Source organism: Marmota marmota, unplaced genomic scaffold (genome assembly GCF_001458135.2).
Source record: "Marmota marmota marmota unplaced genomic scaffold, marMar, whole genome shotgun sequence".
Taxonomy (NCBI): Eukaryota; Metazoa; Chordata; class Mammalia; order Rodentia; family Sciuridae; genus Marmota; species Marmota marmota.
In genome coordinates, this window is record NW_026000082.1 from 3,046,891 (window position 1) to 3,069,735 (window position 22,845).

General features: G+C 41.5%; 1 protein-coding gene across 1 annotated transcript in view; it reads right to left on the bottom strand.

The window, feature by feature from the left end:
* Ror1 (receptor tyrosine kinase like orphan receptor 1) overlaps positions 1-22,845 on the bottom strand; it is a 168,119-nt gene that overhangs the window by 135,330 nt on the left and 9,944 nt on the right. The gene's annotated exons all lie outside the window — the stretch shown is intronic.

Here is a 22,845-nt window from a genome sequence, read left to right on the forward strand (position 1 = left end):
CCACCCCCCCAAAAAAAACAAAAACAAAACCTGAGACACAGAAATGTTTATACATCCAGAAAGTGGTAGAATCAGGACACAAATTCAGGCCCTCTGGACACCAGAAACCATACAATTACCTGATGCCCCATTTCTCAATAAACACAGATTATAGTCTTTCACTGTGCTTTCCACCACTGTAACCAGGACTACAAATATTCTTGCCCTTTTTATAAGTCCACCCAGCACGTGATAATACCCACCGGTACTAGAAACAAGTAAATCACCACTAGTTACTTATGACGTAACTAGAAGTCACCATGGAGAATGAGCTTTTTAAATACAGCCAGGCATCCTGTATCCTGAGACTTAATCAACCTAAAAAGTGAACTGCAAGAAAAAAGAAGTTAGTTTATGAGTTCTTCGGGAATTGAGACACCATTTCCTCTTTTTTTCCTTTCTATATTCCTCCCAGAGCTCCATGTGTTATTGTAAACTTTGTAGGCATTTAATAAATGCTGGTTGATTAAGTAAATGGAAGGCTCAAGTGAATTTCAGGCAAATTAGCTTTGGAGACACCCCATTTATTATGGTCCTGCTTGACAAGACGTCACATCCACAGGTCCACAAATCCCTCCCAACATTTATTACTTAATTTTCAAAGTGCCCTTCCATCTTCCCTAGGGATGGAGGCAGGGCCAAGAGTTCTAGTCCCATTTTGACAGGTGAAAGAAACTTGAGATATAAAAAGTTGAACAGGGCGTTGCCATGACAATGCAGCCAGTCAGGCAAGGGGCAGGGTGCAATTAGGCTTAGGGCCTGGGCCTGGGTATCAACAGGGGCACATGCCAAAATGCTAGCCTCCTACATTACCTCTCTCTCTTAAAGAGGGAGGAGGCTCCTGACATGAAATAAAATGCTTAGCTAAACATAAAGGAAGGCTGCCAAACACAGTTAGGTCATCGCATTTGACTTTGGGAGAACATTTTGTTCATGCTATCAACCTGCGTTCACTTTCGGTGCACTTCACCATAAATACTTCTGACTCACTATCTCGGGAAATATTTTTTATCTTAATAAACTCAATGCAAAGCATAATCTAAATCAGCTTGTGCATTCTTGAGTCGGAGCCACAAGCTGCGTTTAATAAAAATCAGCCGAAGTGGCAGGGGACTTCTGAATAACCACAGTTCATTATCCGTTGAGGGGTGTCTGAGCCCATGGGGCCTCAGGTAAGAGAAAAGGAGGAGGTAAACTGGCCACAGGGTGGAAGCCCAGGACAGCTGCATGACCCCCTGAGGGCCAGCCACCTTGGAGGTGCTATTTATAAGAACAGACTATTGGGCTAGGGATGGAGCTCAGCAGTAGAGCACTAACCTAGCATGTGCAAGTCCTGGGTTCAGATCCCCATCACCATTAGAATAAATAAAAATAGGGTAACTAAGAACATGGGCTCTGGAGCTGGGCTACTTGGCTTCATATCCAAGCACGATCTCTTACTTTCTGTCACTTGACCTCCCTAAGTTTCAGTTGGCCCAACTGGAAAATGGGGCTAATAATTGTACTTGTTAGAGTCTGTAAACAAGTCAGGATGGCTCCTGGCATTTTGCCAGAGAAATGTTAGAGTCTGTAAACAAGTCTGGATGGTGCCTGGCAAAATGCCAGAGAGAGTGGTTTGTGAAGTAACACCAGCGAGCCATTAAGTATGGAGATTTCTTATTGGTTGACTGATGTATCTAGTTTATGCTAATTAGATAAGCTGTGTGGAATGTATAAATACCGCTCCTGTCCTGCAATAAACGGCTTCCACTCCTGCTGTATCAACGTACACAAGTTGTTCGTCACCCCCCAGCTATTTTGCCCAGCCAGCCAGGCTGTGGCATGTACTTATCCATGAGAGATGCTGTGGAAGTTAAATGAGATAATCTGTCTCTGGAACACTAAAAGTGTTCAAAGTTTTTTTTTTTTAAATACTCTGACTCGTGGGTTCCACCTGCGATCCAAGCATAAGCATTTAAAAACATGCTCCCCAAATCATTCTCCCACGGAAGAACAACTTGGTCACAGTGATAAAGCTACCATTTTCTAACCACCAACTCTTGCCCAAAGCCCTATAACTATTCATTCCTCAAAAATTGCCAGGAGATTTCTCCCCGACAATCCCCTTGGTCCACAAGAAGGACCAGTGCAAAGGCATGTTACCAAAGGTCATGTGACTGATAAGGAGTGAAACTGCCTCTCTACCCAGAGGTCAGCTGGAACTCTCCAGATTCCAACTGTTCCTAGGTAGGCCCAGAGACAGCACAATGGAGATACACACTTTCTGGCTGAGCACAGCTGCTGATGACCTGGGCATACGATGGTTCAAAGTGAAAAGAAGTGCTGTGCCAGGCTGGGTCCTGGACCGCCACTCAATTTTCTCGAGAACATAAATACAAATGCATCAAGCTGGGCTTGAGCTAATGACCTCTGTGTAATAGCTGGCGGTTTACTGAAGGCCCATTGGATCAGACAACAGATGGCGAAGGACGCAGGGAACACACACCACATCAGAAAAAGTTCTGCAAAGGTCCACTTAGACCCAAACACCCTATAAATCTCAACTAATGGGGAAATAGAGCAGCCTTTGTGGGTCTTTCTTTAGGAAGCCCACTCAATACACAGAGCCACTCACAGGAGTTTAAGAAAACTTTGCTACCTGAGGGGTTTGTTTTAATGAATAGGTATTTTTACAAGTAGACCAATTGTATGTAAATAGACTCTTAATAGCGTAAGGAAACTGCCTTTTCCTCTTAAGTCCTTAAGATCCATGCAGAAAAAGAATGGCTGAACTGCACACTTAGACTGCTTTGTGTCCCAGTTATAGTTGATCCAGGCAGAAGGAGAAGGCATTTTTCATATCATTGCATTTTATCCTTACCCTGCACATTTTATGCAGAACCCAGGGATGGTGGTGTGGGCAGGTTTTTCTAGCAGCATTTTACAGAAGATGGCAAAGCTTACAGAAGTTTTTACATAGCTGGCTTTGTCACTGTTAGGATGGGAGCAAAGTTCCACTCTCCTGTCCCACTCCCAACTTGTCCCCTCCCCACCTGCTATTTGATACCCTACTGCCAGTAAGAACTTCTCCCGCATTAACTAACCTGAGTCCATTCAGAGGTGCCTCCTTCTCACACCAGTGGTGGTGATCTTTGCCTTAAATCCTTATTATCTCTCTAGGAGCAGGTTATCTGATGGGATCATGAGCAACCACCAACACAATTACTCTATTTTTTTTTTCTAGTTATAAGCTTTTGTGGATCTTATGGACTGAATGTTGATGGCCCCCTAAAATTTGTATGTTGAAATACTAACCCAACCCCCCCCCCCCCGCAATGTGATGGTTTTAGGAGGTGTGAGCCTTGGAGCTGAAGAGGTCATGAGGGTGAAGCACTCATAAATGGGATTAGTGTCTTCATGAAAGAAATTGTTGGCCACAGGAGGTCACAGACAAAGATGGTTGCCAAGTAACCCTCACAGAACTCTACAATATCTTCATCATGGGCTTCCAGCTTCAGAACTATGAGAAATAAATTTCTGTTATGATAAGCCACCCAATCTATGTAATTTTGTGGTTGAGGTGGTCAACTTATTTTTCTTAGAATTTTCATTATTTGGGTGGGGGTTGTCATTTTGTTACTTCATAATTACCATGGGTGCATGTTTTATTTCCATTTCAAAATGCTGAGAATATTTAGAAGTGGTGAGCAGAAACATACTTAACCATGAGGATGCTGGATTCATTTGATAAATAATCAAACTTTTTCAACTGAAATATTGGACACAAGGTTTTTGGCTTGGACATTAGGTCCACTTGTCTCGGAGAAATATTCGTAGTCTTGCTTTTGATCTTTGCAATTTCATTCACCCTAACTTTAAAATGGTAATTGAAAAATTAAAACCTAAATCTTCCTCTGTAGCTAAATGCTTATGGAATGATATAGAAATTCTCGGGCCTTTAAAACCAAACCTAATAACAAGAGCAAAACCACTAGCTTTATGTCACTATAACCTAGCAAGGTGCAAACTTAAAAACAACCAAAAAGGGAAGGTTTTGCCTCCTAGGCTCAGGCCCTGCATGCCACACTGCCAGTTCAAAACTGCACTTTCCTCCTCGAAAGCTGATCTGTAAACCCATGAAAAACACTGGCAGCCCTTAGTGACAGCAGGACGGGAGGAGTCGGTCTGCGTAATGAACTTCTAAATGACTGGAGATAGTATCTGGAAGGCCAAGCCTGAAATACAGTTCTGGTTTGGGCTTTGGGCCAATGCAAGCAGAACACATCATAAGTCACCTCTGTGATTTCCATATTATGTCCTCAGCGTCAGCATGGCTCATGGTGCTCACGATGGAGGCCTGTCACTGCTTTCTGCAGATGCCATAGTTGTGCTTCAGCCCTTTCTGGAGCCTGGAGCAAGGAGGAATCAGGCTTCATCCAGGGTCTTCCAAGACAGAGTCAAAGTGTATTTTTGCTACCTTGGCCTGACTCTAAGGTAGCCATTTGCCCAGTCATCATAAATTCTCGGATTTGATGGCTTTACTTGGAATCTTGGTGGCTGTAAATGTAAAAGTTTCCCCTTCTGGCCTGTGAATTTTTATTCCAATAGAGACCACAGAGTTAAGTGTTAGGTGGGCAGGCTTCCCTTCCCCTGGCCCTTTCAGGCTATGAGCAGGATTTTCCACTTGGCTGAGGAGACCAGAAATGGCCAATCAGAAGCTGTCATGGCAAAGGACCCCAACCACCAGGTTCCCAGGGCTGAAGCAATCACCCTGTCATTTCACATCCGCCCTGACCAACCCAAGACAGATGCGACCCACTAAACTCAGCTCTGCCAACCTGCTGTGGGTAGCTGTCATTTAGATAGCCCAGGCCTTCCTATCTCCAGATTCCCTCTTTAGCATCGTTCTTGCCTTTCCTGCCTGCGACTTCCCCAGTCCTCACCCTTTGGTGGACTGGTGAACCTCGCCTGGGAGCTCCCCCCAATAAACCTTTTTTCGGTGCTTCATTCTTGTTCCGTGGTTCCTGATCTCGTGCACAACTTTCTGCTTTATATTAAGCACCTTGGTTTTCTAAAGTCACATCTTGATTGAACAGAAGCTGTGTCACTCTGCTTCAGAACGTTCCACTGAGGCTGACATTCTAGTTTCAGGATTTCCCAGGATATTAACTTCAGGGAACATGGAAGGGCACACACACCATTCTCTCTTCCCTCTGTCTCCATCCATTGTGTAAGATTTGTGTTTCAAAATCTGAAAGAATCTGCTGACTTGGCCACACCCCAGATCCCTTTCCAGCAGCATAGCACACTGGTGAAATGCTTGTCACCTGAATGTCCTCTAATGAACAGGGGTTTTGCCCTCACATTTTGAATCAAATTCCTCAACAACCAGATATTATCTGCTCTACTGCTTTTGCAAGAAAACAGAAGAGCATTGAGGGATCTAGAGTTAAAAATGGAGTGAGCTGGGTGCAGCGATATACAACTGTAATTCCAGCAACTCAGGAGGCTGAGGCAGGAGATCATCCATTTGAGTCCAGTCTCAGCAATTCAATGAGATCCTGTCTCAAAAAAAAAAAAAAGTACAAAGGACTGGGGATGTGGCTCAATAATAGAGTGCACCTGAGTTCAATTCCCAGCACCACAAATAAAACAACTACATCAAAAGACTTAAGTGAGTACTATTTTTTAGTAGCAAAAGGATAAAATCAGTTCCACACAGAAGACTGAACCTTGGGGATCCAATTACACCTTGCTCATTGCAGTTTCTGAAAGCTAGCACAGAACTGCAAAAAAATAGATGTGGAAAATATTCCACAAATAGGTGAATACATGGAGCCAAGTGGTCCCTCATCCTGGCAATGGAGTCCAGCAGGTAAAGAGACCAGCATGAGGGAGTGGGATCTGAGCATGTTCAGGGATGTCAAAGAAGGAAACAACCCATTTTCCAGGCCAGAGTGACAGTAGAAGCCAAGTATGAGGTCAAGACAAGGTAGCAAAAATACATTTTGACTGTCTTCGAAGGCCCTGGATGCAGCCTGGTTTGTCCTTGCTCCAAAGGAGGCAACCCTTGGCAATGGCTTGGCTTTTTAAAAAGGAGGAGATGTGGCCTGTGTCCTTCAATAGCCCTGTAGATCTTGAAGAAAGAAGGAGACACTCCAGGGATCTAACTGGAAAATACAAGTTAGAGTGACAGTAGGAGACAAGTACGAGGTCAAGACATTGCGCAAAGGAGTTAGGAAGGATAGAGAGGGAAACCAAAATGGGCGGCTGGGGTCACTGTGTGGTGGTGGCATGGGGGCCAGGCGATACCCTGCCTTTCATGAAGCAGAGTGGGAAAGACCTGAGCAGAGTGGAGGGGGAGAGAAACCCCAGACTTCCTATCCTCTTGCTGGAATGTACAGGCATTCAGAGGAGGGCAGAAGTACAGCAGAGAGGAGGGAGAAAGAAAAACAAGCAAGTACTTCTTAAACACCTGTGCAGGCACTGAGGGGTACCTGTTCCATCTCCCCAACCTCACAGAATAGCGATGAAAAAGAAACCTATACAAATAATCAGAACAGGGAAGAGGTAAGAAAGAGACTGTTTAATGCTGGGGGAGGGGTGGGATGAGCATGTCCAGCCTGGGAGAGGAGGTCATGCCTGAGCTGGACTTTAATGGAAGGCAGGGATGATCAAGGATGAGGAGGGGCAGGCTGGCAGGAGAGTAGGGCACACAAGCCAGATACCAGCTTTGGTGATGCTCCGACAAATCCCGCACATATCTGCTAAAGACTCCAAGTGTACTGCCCATACTTTCCCACCTCACTCTGTGCCTCTGTCAAGACATCACTGATATTTTTTTTTAGAGAGAATTTTTTTTTAATGTTTATTTTTTAGTTTTCGGCGGACACAACATCTTTGTTTGTATGTGGTGCTGAGGATCGAACCAGGCCGCACGCATGCCAGGGGAGCGCGCTACCGCTTGAGCCACATCCCCAGCCCCATCACTGATATTTTAGGCAGGAAAGTTCCTGCAGAATTGCCTGTCTATGGCTGAGGGCTTGATATCATAAGTCCCTGCCCCAAAATTGTTAAATGCACCCCCTAGTCACAGTGAGGGCTAACAGTGTCCCACTCACTCAAGCACACTGAGGAGTCAGCCCTGAGGCATTTTTTCATCATGGTCTTAATAATCATCTTGTTAACATCATGGATCTAAATTTTTCACAAAGAGACTGCTGCAACTCATGGAAGTTTCCAGCTATCCATCATTTACCTCTGCAGTTCAGCTCTGCTCTCAGGAGGCGGAGGAGGAGATGGCGTGCTGTGGGCAAAGGAATGGTTTGAGTGAAGGCTGAAAGGCAGGTGGCTAGAGTGAGTACAAGCAAGGGAATAAATGGTACCTGTTTGCTTTTGGGGAAGGTGAAGGTAGTAATGGGCACAAAGGCAGAACAGACAGGTTGGGCAAGACTGAGACAAGAGCTTCATCTCCTGATGAGTAGACTGAGGCAAGAGCTTCATCAGGAATGAGTAGCTCTGCACTTCATCTGGTTGGCAATGGGCAGCTGTCCCACAAGGCTAAAGGGGTCACTGTGCTCAGAGCTGGACTTCAGGAAGCATGAGCTGACCTGAGCAGGGGAAGGAGAGTGGGTGAGGACTTTAGATGGAGAAGCATTTGCTGGGATCCTGATTTTGTGTCCCTGTTTCTTCCTCACCAAGTAGGTGTCACCTCAGAAATCCAGAGAAAAACAGGCACAGATTCCTGATGACGGATTTCCATCAGAAGTCCCAATGAAAGGATTTCCCCATTAGCTGAATAGCTTCCATCTTGATTTTTATTGTTTAAAAATGCCCTAATGTACACCTTTGTGCTTAAAATCTTCTTTCCCTTTTGCAGTATTTCCATGGGTTATATCTCTAGGAGTGGCTCTTGCTCTGTCTTGGGAGGTCCAAGGCATACTCACTGTCCATTCCTGCAAAATATCAAGGCAATTCCCGGCACACAAGAGTTGCATGGTAAAATGAGACCCTGACCCTATATGCTTGCCCATACTATCTCCCAGGCCACTGAAATCTAAAGTTACTAAACACCATGAGTAAATGTGGCTAAAAGTGGCAAACTATTTGGAATTCATGTATCTTTCAGTGAAGCCCCAAACAGGCATTTGTCTAAAAAACATGGCTTTTGAGTCAAATAAAAACTCCTGGAGGACAGAGACAGTGCTTACTTCTTTTCATATGTCCTATATGTGAAAAAGTGTAAAAGCAGAGATGTACAAACAGGTCTGAAAATTTTTTTATACTCCTTCCATCAAAAAGTGGAGTCCATGTCTTCTTTCTTCACATCCAGTGGCTGCCTTGAGGAACAGTATGCTGCCAAAGTGACACTGTGTAAATGACTTGGGAGATTAGGTTAGAAAAGGCTGAGGGTAGTCATTTTGAGAGCCTCCAGCTACCAGTTACCCTGAGGCCACCATGCAGAGAATTCTGAGAGAAAGGGATGCCCTTGAGGGCCCCACCTGTTCCAGCTGCCAGCTCTTTGAGTCCTCTGAGCCCTGGTCATCAGGCATGTGAATGACCAAGTCTTCAAAATACTGGAAGCGCCACCACCATTTGACTGCAGTCACGTGAGAAGCCCTGACTGAGCGAGGACCATGTAGATGAAGTCAGTCAACTCTCAAAACCCTGAGAGATGATGATAATACAGGATTCTTGAAAGAAGCCATTAAATTTGGAGGGGTTTGTTTCCTAATAATAGATAATTAATGCACAGTGTTCATTTAAGATTCTAAAGGGTGAAATAAATTCTTTAGAATGCAAGACACTTTTTGAAGATGTACCTTGTAAGATTCCACAGATAATTAATGCACAGTGTTCACTTAAGATTCTAAAGGGTGAAATAAATTCTTTAGAATGCTAGACACTTTTTGAAGATGTATCTTGTAAGATTCCACACTAGGAGGTGAAAGTCAAGACTCCTTGCAGTTCTTGCATTCCAGGAGCTTCCAAGGGAAAAGTACATTATGAAAATGGACCATCACAGATATTAGGGAAGTGGGGAGACCATACAATGACGTGTGCTCTGGGAGATTCCTGGATGAACATGCTCTGATGATGTTCTAATAATACAAGCAAAGTGCCCTCTGGGTGGGAAAGCCCATGGAATGATGGATAAATAAGCATAAGGATCTTTTATTCTACTACATTCTCAGGTTGTTGAGGACAAAAAAGCATGTATTCAAGTACCTGTCATATAGCAGGAGCTTTCTCAGTTTATATATACTGGATGGATGGATGGATGGATAGATGGATGGCAAGCACCAGAGAGTCTGCCTAGAAAGAATGCTAACTGATCTGAGGACCAGAAGGCCAGGGATCAAATCCTGGCTGTTTGATCCTGGAAAAATCATTTACTTTGCATTTATTGTCTTCAGTTTCCTCATCTGTCTAAAGAGAGGACAGGACTAAGAGATCTCAGGTTTGTTCTCAGCTCAAACCTTTGAGGGTGTCAAAGAGTGAAAATCAACTTAGCCATCTATAATGAAGCAAATAGATATTGGAAAGATGGACAACATGTCTCTGTTAAGACCCTCTGACTGCAAGTTACTGAACTAATTTAAGGACTCATGAAGGGCAGATGAAGTGCATGGAAATTTAACATAGGATCCAGGGTTTCTCGCACAACTGGCAAAGAGTCTGGCCAGGACTTAGGAGAAACAGAAACCAGAAGCTGAAAAGCTGCTGGGAACCATTTCAGAAATCTTCCACCCTCAATCTCTGATTGTCTCTATGAATCTGCTTAAATCTCTCTTTGCAAAAAAAGTTTTCTTGTTTTTTTGATATACACAGTAAATGATCATTACATGGCCCCCAAGTTGATCTCACATCCCTAAAAGCAACTCACTAATACTAACTGGCTGTTTCTGGAGAGCCAAACCCAAATTTCCAGAAAAGAGAATTTGACTGGCCCTACCAGAGTCAAGTACCTCTCCCTGGTCCAATCAACTCTCACCAGAGGGCCAGGGCTACATAACATAAATATGGCTGCTGAAGGTCCATGGTGATGGGTCATGGGAGCAGTTAGTTATCAGATAGCAGGGGGTTCTTACAGGTAGACAACCTCCCTGGAAGATATTAAATATAAAGTCTAATAAAATTTACTAACAATTTTAGTGGATTATTAATGGATTATTGATAGAATGAAAATTCTAACTTAAGCTTCCTTTTAATATGAACTGAAATCTTTTCCAAAGCCACTTGAGAAACAAACAAATTTCAGGAAACCCAGCTATTTTCAAATCCACCTGAGTCCTGTGCAAACATCACTGTTTTCTTCCCTTTCTCTTTTACCTTCTCTCTGTACTAATGGATAAACCCAAGGCCAACACATGCTGGGAGAGCACTGTACCATTGAACTACTCACTCCACCCTTTAAAACTATATATATTTTATTTTGAGACAGGATTTTGCTAAGTTGTCCACACTGGCCTGGAACTTGAGATCCTCCCACCCCAGTCCCTAGCTGGGATTACAGAACTGGCAGCATTACTGGTTTCTAGCCCTCTAGGATGGTCCTTGAACATCGTGAAAAACTAGCCTCCTAAGACTTCAAGTTCAGGGCTGCTACCACATGCTAGTGCCTCTCTTCTCAGCACCATATCAAAATATATGACCAAATGTCCCCACTGAACTCCCCCACCAATTACTGAAAGCCACTGAGGAATCAGGTGTCACTTTATAAGTCACTCTGTGGATGGCTCAGCAAAAGAAGCAGATCAAGCTATTAGGGAGATTCTCTGGAAAGGGAGGTGCCTCAAAGATTAATGCTATTGATTCAAGGAAAAGCAGTTATTTTTTGACATTTTGACAATCATTTTTAGGGTCTGGTTCTTATTAGTCTCATTTTTGCTTTCTAAAAGACTTATTTATTTACTTATTTTACAAAAAAAAAGAAAGTCAGGAAATTTGGAACAGAAACTTACAATAAAACACGTCCCCTGACCCTCTGATCTATCAATCTTTCAAGTAGAAATACTTAAGAGAAGTCTAGAAGAAGGTATTTCTTGGTAGTTGCCTGATATTAGCCACCATAGCTTTGTGGAAATGGAGTAAAACAGACATATTGAGAGAAAACGAGAGTGAGGGTGGGGGATGGAGAGAAAGGGAGAGGGAGAGAGAGAGAGAGAGAGAGAGAGAGAGACTCTATAGCTCATTTTGCTATAAATGCTTTAAAATCTTGAGATGTCAAACAGGACACCCTCTTTCATTTTTTTCCCTCCAATCATTCCATCTTGCAAGCTACATTATTCACAAATGAGACATTCAAGAAACACAAATTCTGAAATAAAAATGTGCACACCACCAGTGGAAAAGCAAACAAAAGCAGCTAATGTACTGTGGCTAAAAAAATTTTCAAACAAAGTGGCAGTAATTTACTACCCTTGCTCTTAGCTGGACCCCATGAACATAATCAGAACCCCCAGGACTGATGGGAGAGTGTGATTTACAGTAAGTCTCAGGATAATAAAAGAAAATGAAAAAGCAAATTGCGCATGAACATGAGAGCTGTATTTCTTCCACTTTCAGCAACTGAATCAAATTTCCAGCCAGAATTTCAGGGTGAAACTTAGAAGTCCCTCAAGAAGCAAACCATGAGCCACCCAAGCATCCATGCCTGGACACTGCCTCAGCCACCCAGATGATATCATTACTAGTGGGATGATAGTGATCAGAAGGACGCACACTACACTTAATGAAGAGGTAGGCTGACCTGGGTTCAAATCCTGGTCCTGTCACTTCCGGTCAAGTGTCCTTAAGCAAATTATTTCAGATTTCCAAGCTCTGGTAATACCTCTTGCCTCGCACTATCATATGGATTAAATGAGATAAAGTACATGAAGCTCATAGGAGGGCTTAGCACACACTAGTCTCAATAAATTGAATTATAAAGTTTAAATTAAAAAGAACAGTACACATTTTGACAAATGAGTTGGTATATATAGGGCACATAGAAAAGTACCTGGCACTCAGGAAAGTCTTAGATAAGCTCTTGTCATGATTGTCACCATACAGGAAAGCCCATGTTAATCAGAATGCTTAGACAATGGGGCAACAAAGTTAGTTTATTTTTTATTTTTAAAATATTTTTAGTCATTGATGGACCTTTATTTTATTTATTTATTTTTACGTGGTGCCAAGATTAGAACCCAGTGCCTTGCACATGCTAGGCAAGCACTCTACCACTGAGCCACAACCCCAGCCCAAGTTAGTTTATTTTTGGGTTCAAAGCTTCCAAACCACTTTAGTGTTTGAAATTCTTGAAAATCCTTCTAAAATGTAATTGTCTACTTGGTAGGATTAGTAAGTATAAAATGCTTAGCATCAATTTAAAATTTTGTACTTGGTTCCAGGAATTCAAACCAGAAGCCCTGGAGTCCAGAACCAACTCCACTGCCTATCAGCTGGGTAAATTTGGGCCTCGGTTTACTCATCTGTAAAATAGGGACAAGGAGACCTGTTGAGCCTTTCTCCTTGATTTGTAACCATACTTATGAGATCGTTTTGAAAACAACAAAATACAAGGCAAATAAAAGATAGTATAAAATTCTTATTATAAACTCTAGATAAGGCAAAGGGGTGAGAAGGTAAGAGAGGGGGCATGGGCTTAGAAATGATGGTGGAATGTGATGGACATTATTATCCAAAGTACATGTATGAAGACACGAATTGGTGTGAATATTCTTTGTATACAACCAGGGATATGAAAAATTCTTCTCTATATGTGTAGTAAGAATTGTAATGCATTTTGCTGTCATATATGAATAAAAAATTAATTGAAAAGTTCTTATTATAATTCTTCAGGATGTCATAGTCTGTTTGGGGAGAGGCATGTGTGCAGTGGTATGGAGATTATAAATTGTACCAAGAATGCTGTGCTTTTTTTCTTATTGTGGTACAATGTAAATAACAAAATTTACCATTTTAACTCTTTTTCATTGTATAGTTCTCTGGCATTAAATCCATTTATGTTTTTGTGTGATCCAACACCACCATCTATGTCCAGAACATTTTTCATATTCCCAAACTAAAACTTCATACCCATTAAATGCTGATTCCCTACTCTTCCACCACTACCGACCTTAGCATCCACCATGCAACTTTCTGTCTCTATGAATTTGACCAGTATAGGTATTTCATTTAAGTGGGATCATAGAGGACACTGCTTTGTAAATAAATCCCTTTTTCTATTTTCTTGCCTTTTCTAGCCTTATCTTTAAAAGTTGAATGCATCAAGCAATGACAGTTAATTGAGGATTCGATTTTGTGGGTTCCATGTCCTTGAGTTTCATAAAAGCACTGTGAAGAAGAAGAAAAGACGTTCTCCCTGATGGTCTCCTGTGAGCTCTGGTGGGGCTGATTACTCTATCAGGTCTCCATTACAGTTTGGAACACACCTGAGAATCTGTGACATTCCCAGGCTGTGCAGTAAGGACCAGGCAATGGGGTCTGTCCCATCCTTGCTACAAAATTATTGTTTGATATCACATGATACACTCTTTTCTGGATCATGTCTGTCAAACTTGTAGCAGACTGGGCTAAATAATCCCAAAGTAGTGCCAAATTCACATTCAAGTATTTTGATGGGTTTTCTATCTTGCAAGATTAAAAAAAAAATCATCATTTCCTTCCCCAACCCTCTTCCAGAAACAACACATTTTGTGTAATGAAAATGGAAGAAGAGGAAGATATTTTTCTTGGGAAAAGAAACCAGGGGCAAAAGAGAAAAAAAAATTAAACAGTTTTGGATGTTCTTGGCAGTTGATTCATTGTTGTCATCTCTACTTTAACCAGGAATGGTATTTTACATACAGACACACACACACACACACACACACACACACACACACACACACAAGCAGAGGCAGTACTCAAATTCAAGGCTCTGTGTTCACAACAGGAAGTAAGAATACTGAGTTAAGCCATTCCAACTGAGAAGGTAGACATACATGACCATTTAAAGTTATCTCTGAAGCTACACCACAATGTACATCAGCTCCAGATTTTAAGGCCCAATTCTCTTAAGTATAAAGAAGCAGCGTAGCCAAATATGAGAGGCTACAGACCAAATGGGTCATGTATTTGGATGGAACAACTATCCTTCACATTCATAAACTTCCCAACTGGGATGAATTTGTATGAATAGACATTTCTGGTCTGATAAGACCCTGGCTCTGGGAAGAACAAGATGACCCAGATTCTTATGGGGGAGATGCTTTCACACATGAATCACCCAAGAAAAAATGGCAGCTGCTTCAGAAAGTTGGCTGCCTGCCCCAGAAGCTGACACTGGGGAGCTCAGTCTGCAGGGACCCACCTTCAGCATGGAATGTACTCAGGATAGCAAGGCTAAGTACCTCATCCATCTGACTTCTAGGATCAGGTGACAACTCATGCATATTTTCATTTTTTTCCCCCTCAGACAGAGTAGACTTTGGTGGAAAAATGAAGCCCCTATTGGCCAGAACCAAATCAATTTTATTAGAACAGAAATTTCCAAGGCCATATCCTCCAAATAGCTTCATAAATACTGATAGGACCAACAACCCATGAAATAATATGATAATTTGTGATAATTTTAGTAAGAGTTTTATGATGTGTCTTTTCCACAAAAAGATGATAGAAGGGAGGTTTTATGGGTATATTCCCATTAAACTCATGTCAGAGACTGAGAATTCCCCAGATTTTAGAGATGGAAGAAAACTGAAATATAAGCTACAGTAATACCCCTGATATGGCTTGGATCTTAAATGTCCCCATCAAAAGCCTATGTTGAAGGGTTGGTCACCAGCCTGTGGTGCTCTTTGGAGGTAGTGAAACCTTTAAGAGTTGAGCCTATTGGAAAGAAGTTAAGTCATGGAGGCCTGCCTTTCCTCATTCTCTCTCCGCTTCCTGGCCTCCACAAGGAGAGCAGCTTTGAACTACCACATGCTCCCCACCATATTGCTCTGCTTTGCCACAGGCCCCAAAACAACGGACTGACCACGGACTGAAACCTCTGAAACCATGAAACATAAAAAATCTTTCCTCTTTGGGAGTTGTTTGCTCAGGTCTTTTGTGACAGAGACAAAAAGCTGACAAACACCCTACCCCAAGCACTCTTGATACAGCATTCCCCCAAAATGGCCATGCAATTTCTCTAGGGAGAGGGAGATTGCTTCTTCAGGAAGGAATGCATGAAGAAGTAGATGAACGATGTGAACTAATACTCATCCCTTTTTTCGTTTTTGTTTTTGTTTGTTTTTTGTGGTACTGGGGATTGAACCCAGGGCCTTGTGCATGCAAAGCAAGCACTCAACCAACTGAGCCATATACCTGGCCCTTATACTCAGTCTTCAGCCCTTTGGGAACTTTAATTTTCTCATCCATAAAAGAGGGAAGCTATTTTATAAGACCAAGTGGGAGTGGAAATAATTTATGTATAGCAGCAGTTCAACCCTTGTATCAATGACTATTAGTTCTTTCCTACCCCACCTTCTGATTTATTTGTTTTGTTTTTTATTAGGAAGATCTTGCATATATTGGGCTGAAATTTGTTTCACCATCCAAACCTATTAGGAACTGTGGCATCAGAGTGTGGAGTCCTTTTTCCTTTCTTCTGGTAGGCGTTATCTCCAACGCCTGGAGTCAATCACAAGGCTGCCTCTAGCTTTCTATGGTCCAGCCTAAGCCCACCCAGCTGCCTCCATCATTCCTGAGAACTGTAAATAACTCCACTCAGGACCTTTATGGAATGCCAAGAGAACTGGGAACAGACAAACAAGGAGCATACTAAGTGTTATGATATGGATCTGGAATGTCCCAAAAAAGCTCATCTGTTAGGGAACGCAGCCATGTTCAGGTGATGTGACTGGATCGTGAAGGCTTTCACCTCATCAGCAGACTGATTAATCCATTTGATGGGTTAATAATTTGGACTTACTGGGAGGTGGTGAAAACTATAGGCATGGCTGAAGGCAGTAGGTCACTGGGGAGTGTGGCCTTGGAGATTCTGTCACTGGCCCTTTTCCTTCCTGTCTTCTCCCTCTGTCTCTCTGCTTCCTGGTGGGCATAAGCTACGCAGGTTTCCTCTGCCATGCTCGTCCACTATGATGTTGGAGCTAGCCTACCCTGACTATACTTTTGAAACCATGAGCCAAAAATCAATCTTTTTTTCCTCCATGACCAAAATACTAAGGCAGGGACCCTGCTTACAAGGAGCTTAAATGTCAAATGCAGCCTGAGTAAAATAGGGGCTAAGTCAAAATACCACCAAAATATCATTGCTGAGTAAGACAAAGAGCAACTAAATTTAACTGGAAAACTAGCAAAAGCTTCATGAAAAATGACATTTGAATTGGGGTGAAGAACCAGAGAATTTTGAAAGGCAGAAAGCTAATGCCAGGGGAACACCGTGGAGAAAGGGAAACTGTTAAGCTAGAGAAAGGAAATTCTGTGGGCAATAATAGCATAATGATAATGTACCACCACAGTCATGGATGGTCTCCCCTAATTCTCAGAGCAAACTCATGCAGTCTAGGTGTCCATCCACCAGGTACTTTACCTAAGAGCAGAGGCTATTTGTTATTTTAGTTCAAAATTCAAAACATACTGGAACTGAATAAGGATACATCTATATAATAATAAGTTTCATAATAGATCATTGGTGTTAGTATGATACTGATTTTTATTCTTCTTGTCTCTTTTGAGAGTGTTTACAAATTTAAATGGAGATGTATTTGGGCTTTCTTTGTTGATTAAAAATAAGGTTGCCTGGCACAGTGGCGCATGCCTGTACTCCTAGCAGTTCCAAAAGCTGAGATAGGAGGATCGTGAGTTCAAAGCCAGCCTCTGCAATGTTAAGATGTTAAGCAACTCAGTGAGACCCTGTCTCTAAATAAAATACAAAAAAGGAATGGAGATGTGGCTCAGTGGCTGAGAGCCCTCGAGTTCAATCCCAGGAACTGCCCCATCAAAAAAATAAGGTTCTAAGAAAATGTTTCACACACAGTGTGCACACCTTGGAAACTTAAAACTGAAGGAAAACTTGAGTCATAATCAAGTATGTGAAATGATCATATACAACAAATGAACAGGGCAAAGCTGATACTATTGGGCACCACCTTTACCTTTGTCTTAAAGTTAGAATATGTCTTTTTAAAAATTTTCATATTTGTTTTAATTAGTTATACATGATAGTAGAATGCACTTATATACTTTGATATATCATATATAAATGGGATATAATTTCTCATTTTTCTGAGTATACATATTGGTAGAATCACATTGGTCATACAGTTACATACATACATACAGTAATAATGTCTGTTTCATTCTACTGTCTTTCTTATCCCCACATCCCCTGCCTTCCCCTCCTTTCACTTCCCTCTACCTAATCTAAAATAATGCTATTCTTTGTTGTTGGGTGTTTTTTTGCATTACAATTCTTAATACACATATATACAACAATTTTTGTATTTCTGTATATAAAGTATGTTGACACACAATTCAAGTCTTCATACATGTACTTTGTATAATGATGTCTATCACATTCCACCACCCTTGTTAATCCCCTGCCCCCTCCCTTTCCCTCCCACCCCTCTGCCCTATCTAGAAAATTCATCTATTCCTCCCATGCTCTCCCTCCCAATCCCACTATGAGAAAACATTCGGTGTTTGGTTTTTTGGGATTGGCTGACTTCACTTAGCATTATCTTCTCCAACACCATCCATTTACCTGCAAATGCCATGGTTTTGCGTTTTTTTAATGCTGAGTAAAATTCCATTGAATTTTTGAATCCCCATAATTTTACAGATGTCAAAACTGGGGCTCAAAGAAGTAACTTATCTAAGGACATAAGCCAGAAAGCCAGAGCAGAAAGAGAGGCCTCCTGACAGCACAGCCCCAAGTCACCCTCCTCCCTCTAGCTCTAGCCATTTTCTGAGGGAAGGAGGGAGCAAGGCATGGAGGTGTGAGAATGAAGACCAACTGGTCAACAGAGCCAAGTCCTTCGTCACCTTAGGGCTTCTCGAAAAGGACAGGTTAGCCTTGTGTAATGTCACTGGAGAATGCATTAAGACAGGAAGGACAACTGCTTCTGAGGTCCTAGAAAAAGGCAGCCATGTATCAGCCAATAGTCTGGAGATCATTCAGCTCGGAGCATTGTGTGTCCAAGCTGCAGAGAAAGCCAGCTCTGAGCTAAATTACTTTGCTCTCCTCTCAAGGGCTGGAATATTACTTAGCCTGATCGAGACTTTCAAAAGAAAATGATTACTTTGGTGTGGGGGTACCAGGGATTGAACTCAGGGGCACTGGACCATTGAGCCACATCCCCAGCCCTATTTTGTATTTTATTTAGAGACAGGGTCTCACTAAGTTGTTTAGCACCTCGCTGTCATGGAGGCTGACTTTGAACTCGCGATTCTCAGGTCTCAGCCTCCTGAGCCACTGGGATTACAGGCGTGTGCCACTGTGCCCAGCAAAAGGAAGTGATTACTGACAGTACCTTAGAAAAAATAGAAATGACTTTTTCTTTCATCTTGGAAAAGAGAAGGCTTTTCTAAGAGTAGTGCCAAATTTAAAAACCCAAAGGACAAGATTGATAGACTTGATTTCATAGAAATGTATTTTTTTCATGTTAGTATACACACATCATAAGCAAAATTAAATGTTGAAAACTGTAAAAAAAAAAAAAACCCACCAGATTTCCAATTAATAACAAAAGATAAATATATTACTAGCAGAATGAGACACAGAAAGAATATTCATTAGAGAAAACTATGGTCCCTAAACATTTAAAAATTCAACCTCAGCTATCCAACGAAATGGGAGTTACAAAAACAACATGCTATTTCTTTTTTCTTTTAAAATTGACAGACTAATAAAATGGCTGTACCCAGTGTTGGTAAAGGTAATCAGTAGAACGTGGTGTTCTGCCCTGCTGGCGGGGATGTAAATATGCAGACAGATTTATGATAGTGCTATGTAGAAAGCACCTTCATGAGGGCCAGGTGCTATCCTAGACGTTGGAAGTTATTTTTTATCACATTATTTTTTTATAACATCATAAAACTAGAATAATCCTAACTCTTCAACAACAGGAGATAGGTTCAATAAGTTAGTAAACACCTCTACAATGGAACACACTTACATGGCTAATAAAAATGAAGTAAAAAATATTTAATGATACAGAAAGAGACCTGGGATGCTGCTGAAAGACAAATGCCACGTTCAGATGTGCATGGTTGCATTTTGGTAGATATGTGTGTAAAAATATAAGCATAAAAACAGATGAAAAGAACACATGTGAGCAGTGACATAATTCTGGCTTGGTTGATTTCCTACAACAAATACATTTAGCTTTTGCAAGCTTTTAAAATCTAGTTTGTTTTAAAAAGAAAGAAAAAGGGTTAGGGAAAAAGGCAACAAAAGAGAACAACAGAAGAACCCCCAGGCTTACCTCAGTCAAAAGCACAGAGCTGCTGAGAGCCACCTACCAAATAGACTCTCCTGCTTCAACTCACCCTGTGAACAACACCCCAAACCCTTTAGGTGGATTCTGAAATGGCCTTTCAAGGTTCCCCAGCCTTCCCCAATCCCTCTCCTGGCAGCACAAGGGTGGCTGAGATCAGAGAGGGTATGGCTAGAAGATCTGATTGTACTGGAGGGCTGGGTTATGGGGCTCCTTGGACTCGGTGCAGGGCCAGAGCATCCTTCTCTTTCCACACCCAAGAGGATCTCATTTCAAGGCCAGCAGCTCCAGGTCTGCACAGGATTTCCCTGTGCTCTGGGCCTGAGTCTGATTTAGACTTAGCAGCAGCAGCACTTAATTACGACTGGGAGCTGTTTGCAGACAGACAGATGCCCATCAGCTGTAGAAAGGCTTATTCTGAGCTCTTGTCTTCATTGTACTCTTGCATTATTAGTTGTTCATGACCTTGATCCCTCTCCCACTTGTATACAAAACATTACTTTTTACCTGAATAAAGTGCATTATAATGTTAAAAAATCCAAGCAAACAAATAAAAACACTCATAAATAAAAAGCAGCAATGTTAACAATGACAGCATGTCTCTAAATATACATATTACCAAGATTTCATTCTCTCCTCTTATAGTTTTTTTTTTTTTTTTTTTTTTTTTTTTTAAGACGGACTCTCTCCATGTTGCCCAGTCTGGTCTTGAACACTTGGGCTTAAGTGGTTCTCCCACCTCAACCTCTACAGGCACATGTGCCCCTCCTGGCCCTCATAGTTCTTTTTACACATGCCTGATAAGCAATTAGAGATGGATGCTTTCTGATCTAATAGTGTTTCGTAATGTAAAAACAAAAACTGCAAAACATAGTCATGTCACTTTTAGTTTACAAAGCACAACATTATCATATGAGGATCTGGGGCTGACTTCAGTGGACATAATTACTCCTGTGTGACAGCTGAGAACATGAAGTCCAGAGCAGTCAAGTAAAAGGCCCAAGGTTTCTTTATTAGTTAGTGTACATGCCAGGGCTCTTATTAGGTTCAGAGCTGTAACACCCCATACAAACAGTGCAGAGACACTAAAATCAATAGTATGCAGCCCTCGCAGCACGAGCAGTACAGAAGAACAGCACGATAAAGTCTGATTGTGTGACAAATTTATTTATTTTAAAAATTATTTATTTAGAATTCATTTATTTATTTATACAGAAATAAGAAAATCCACATAATATAAAATTAACCATTTTATGGTGAACTATTCAGTGGTAACTAATATATTTACAATGCTGTAAACCACCCCTTCTGTTTAGTTCCAAAATAGGTCTACAACCCCAATTTCTTCCTCTATGAATTTACTTCTTGTAGATATTTCATTTGTGAATGGAATAACACAATATCTGACCTGCTGTGTCTGCCTTCATTCATTCAGCAGGATGTTCCCAAGGATCATCCATATTGTGAAATGTATCAGAACTTTATTCATTTTTATAGCTGAATAATGCTCCCTTGTATGACTACACTATATACTTTGCTTGCGACTCATCCATCGATGGACATTTAAGCCATATTCACATTTGGTTATTGTGAATAGTACAGCTATAAATATGTGCACACATATCTTTGAGTACCCACTTTCAATTATTTGGGTATATACAAAATTTCTTATTTCTTTAAGTATTTTACCTATTTTTATCAGACTACAAGAGTATATGATACTTATTGAAGAAAATGTAGAAATTAGAGGAAAAACAGAAACAAGAAAAAAATCTCCTAAGGGTAATTAAGAATTTCTTAGTTCAGAAAGCCTATTCTATTAGCTAATAACTTTTAACCCTGTTCTTTCTTTCCTCCCTATAAATAGGGATTCTTAATTTAGGTTATCATTGAGAATATAAACTTGGCAGTTAGAAAAATGAATTCTGGCTCTGCCATTTACTAGAGTCACTTCACCTGAACTGATTTTCCTGTCTACACAATAGATCTGACAGTATCCACCTCCCAGAAATTTTTATAGCACAGTAAATGGTGTTCAAGTACTAGCTGCAAAAGTACTTCCCAGATAGAGGCTGGCTAACTCCATCAGAAAGTGAGGAATTGGGTGTTTCTATGACTGTGTCCTCAACATGTTGCTTGGCACACAGCTGGCACTCAATAAGCACCTACTGAGTGCGTGTAAGTGTTGGGGATGGGACAACATTGAAATTAGAGTCCTGAGAAAGTCTTTGGGAGGAACTCATCTGCCTCAGGTCGGAAGACAAGTAAGGCTGTGGACAAGAAATTCTTGTGGGTCAACTTGAATTCCATACCATATTCCAATGGCCACTGATGGTCAGGTCTAACTTAGGGACCATTAAAAAAAGGAACCATTTGCAGAAAATAAGCTAAATCTTTGTTGTAGCAACTGTAGGCAGAGCTAGAAGTCCTCTGTGGCATGTGGGCAGTTGAACATTCTACCCTGCTAAAGTAGCTAAGGCTAGGGGCAGCGCTTCAAAGCAAGTAAACCCAGGCAGAGCAGTGCTGAAGCACAAGGCCTTGGCAGGAACTGCCTTGAAGTACTATTGCTTAAAACTCAAGAGATGATGACTGAGCTCCTCGTGGCCCTCCAGGAAATCTTGCCTGGCACAAGAATGCAGATGTCTCCCAACCTTGTCTAAAAGGAGTTCCCCACACTCCCCTGCCTCCTGATGATGTCTTAACGGGTTGTTGCAGAGCTCCTGTCTGCTGAAGCTCTTCGGCCTCCCTACACTCAGGAGTACTTATTCTCATAGAAAGGACTTGCCTGTTGTGGACTAACTTCTGCAAGCTCCGAAGGGCTAAGGTGGGGTTGGGGCACCCAAGCTCCCAGGAAACAGGCCAGAGGGAATAAAGGGGACTGATGTCTACTTCAGGTGACTGTTAGCAGGGCCCAACTGGGAGGATGTGAGAATCCTTTGTTCCAGGGTACATCTTATGTTTTCATGTTTCTTCTTTGGGGCACCTATCACTGCTGGAATTTAATGATTTTGAGTATATCTATGAAAGTAATGATTTAAATTTTCTCCCTTACACCAAAATTGCAGACTAAAGGCAAGACTGCTTCTGTCTTGTTCATTATAGCTTCTTCAGCCCCTGGTATAGGCCTTATTGGTGGCAGGCCCTCAATAAACATCTATTGAGTAAATGAATCTAAGGTATTTTATACAAACTTCAATTTGGTTTCAAGGCAATAAAATTTACTTGTTAAGGACATAGGTTTGAATTCTGGGTTCACTTCTTTGTAACTTTGCACAAATTGCTTAAATCTTTTTAGTACCTGATTTTACTTGTAACCAATGATTATAAACTTGGTGAC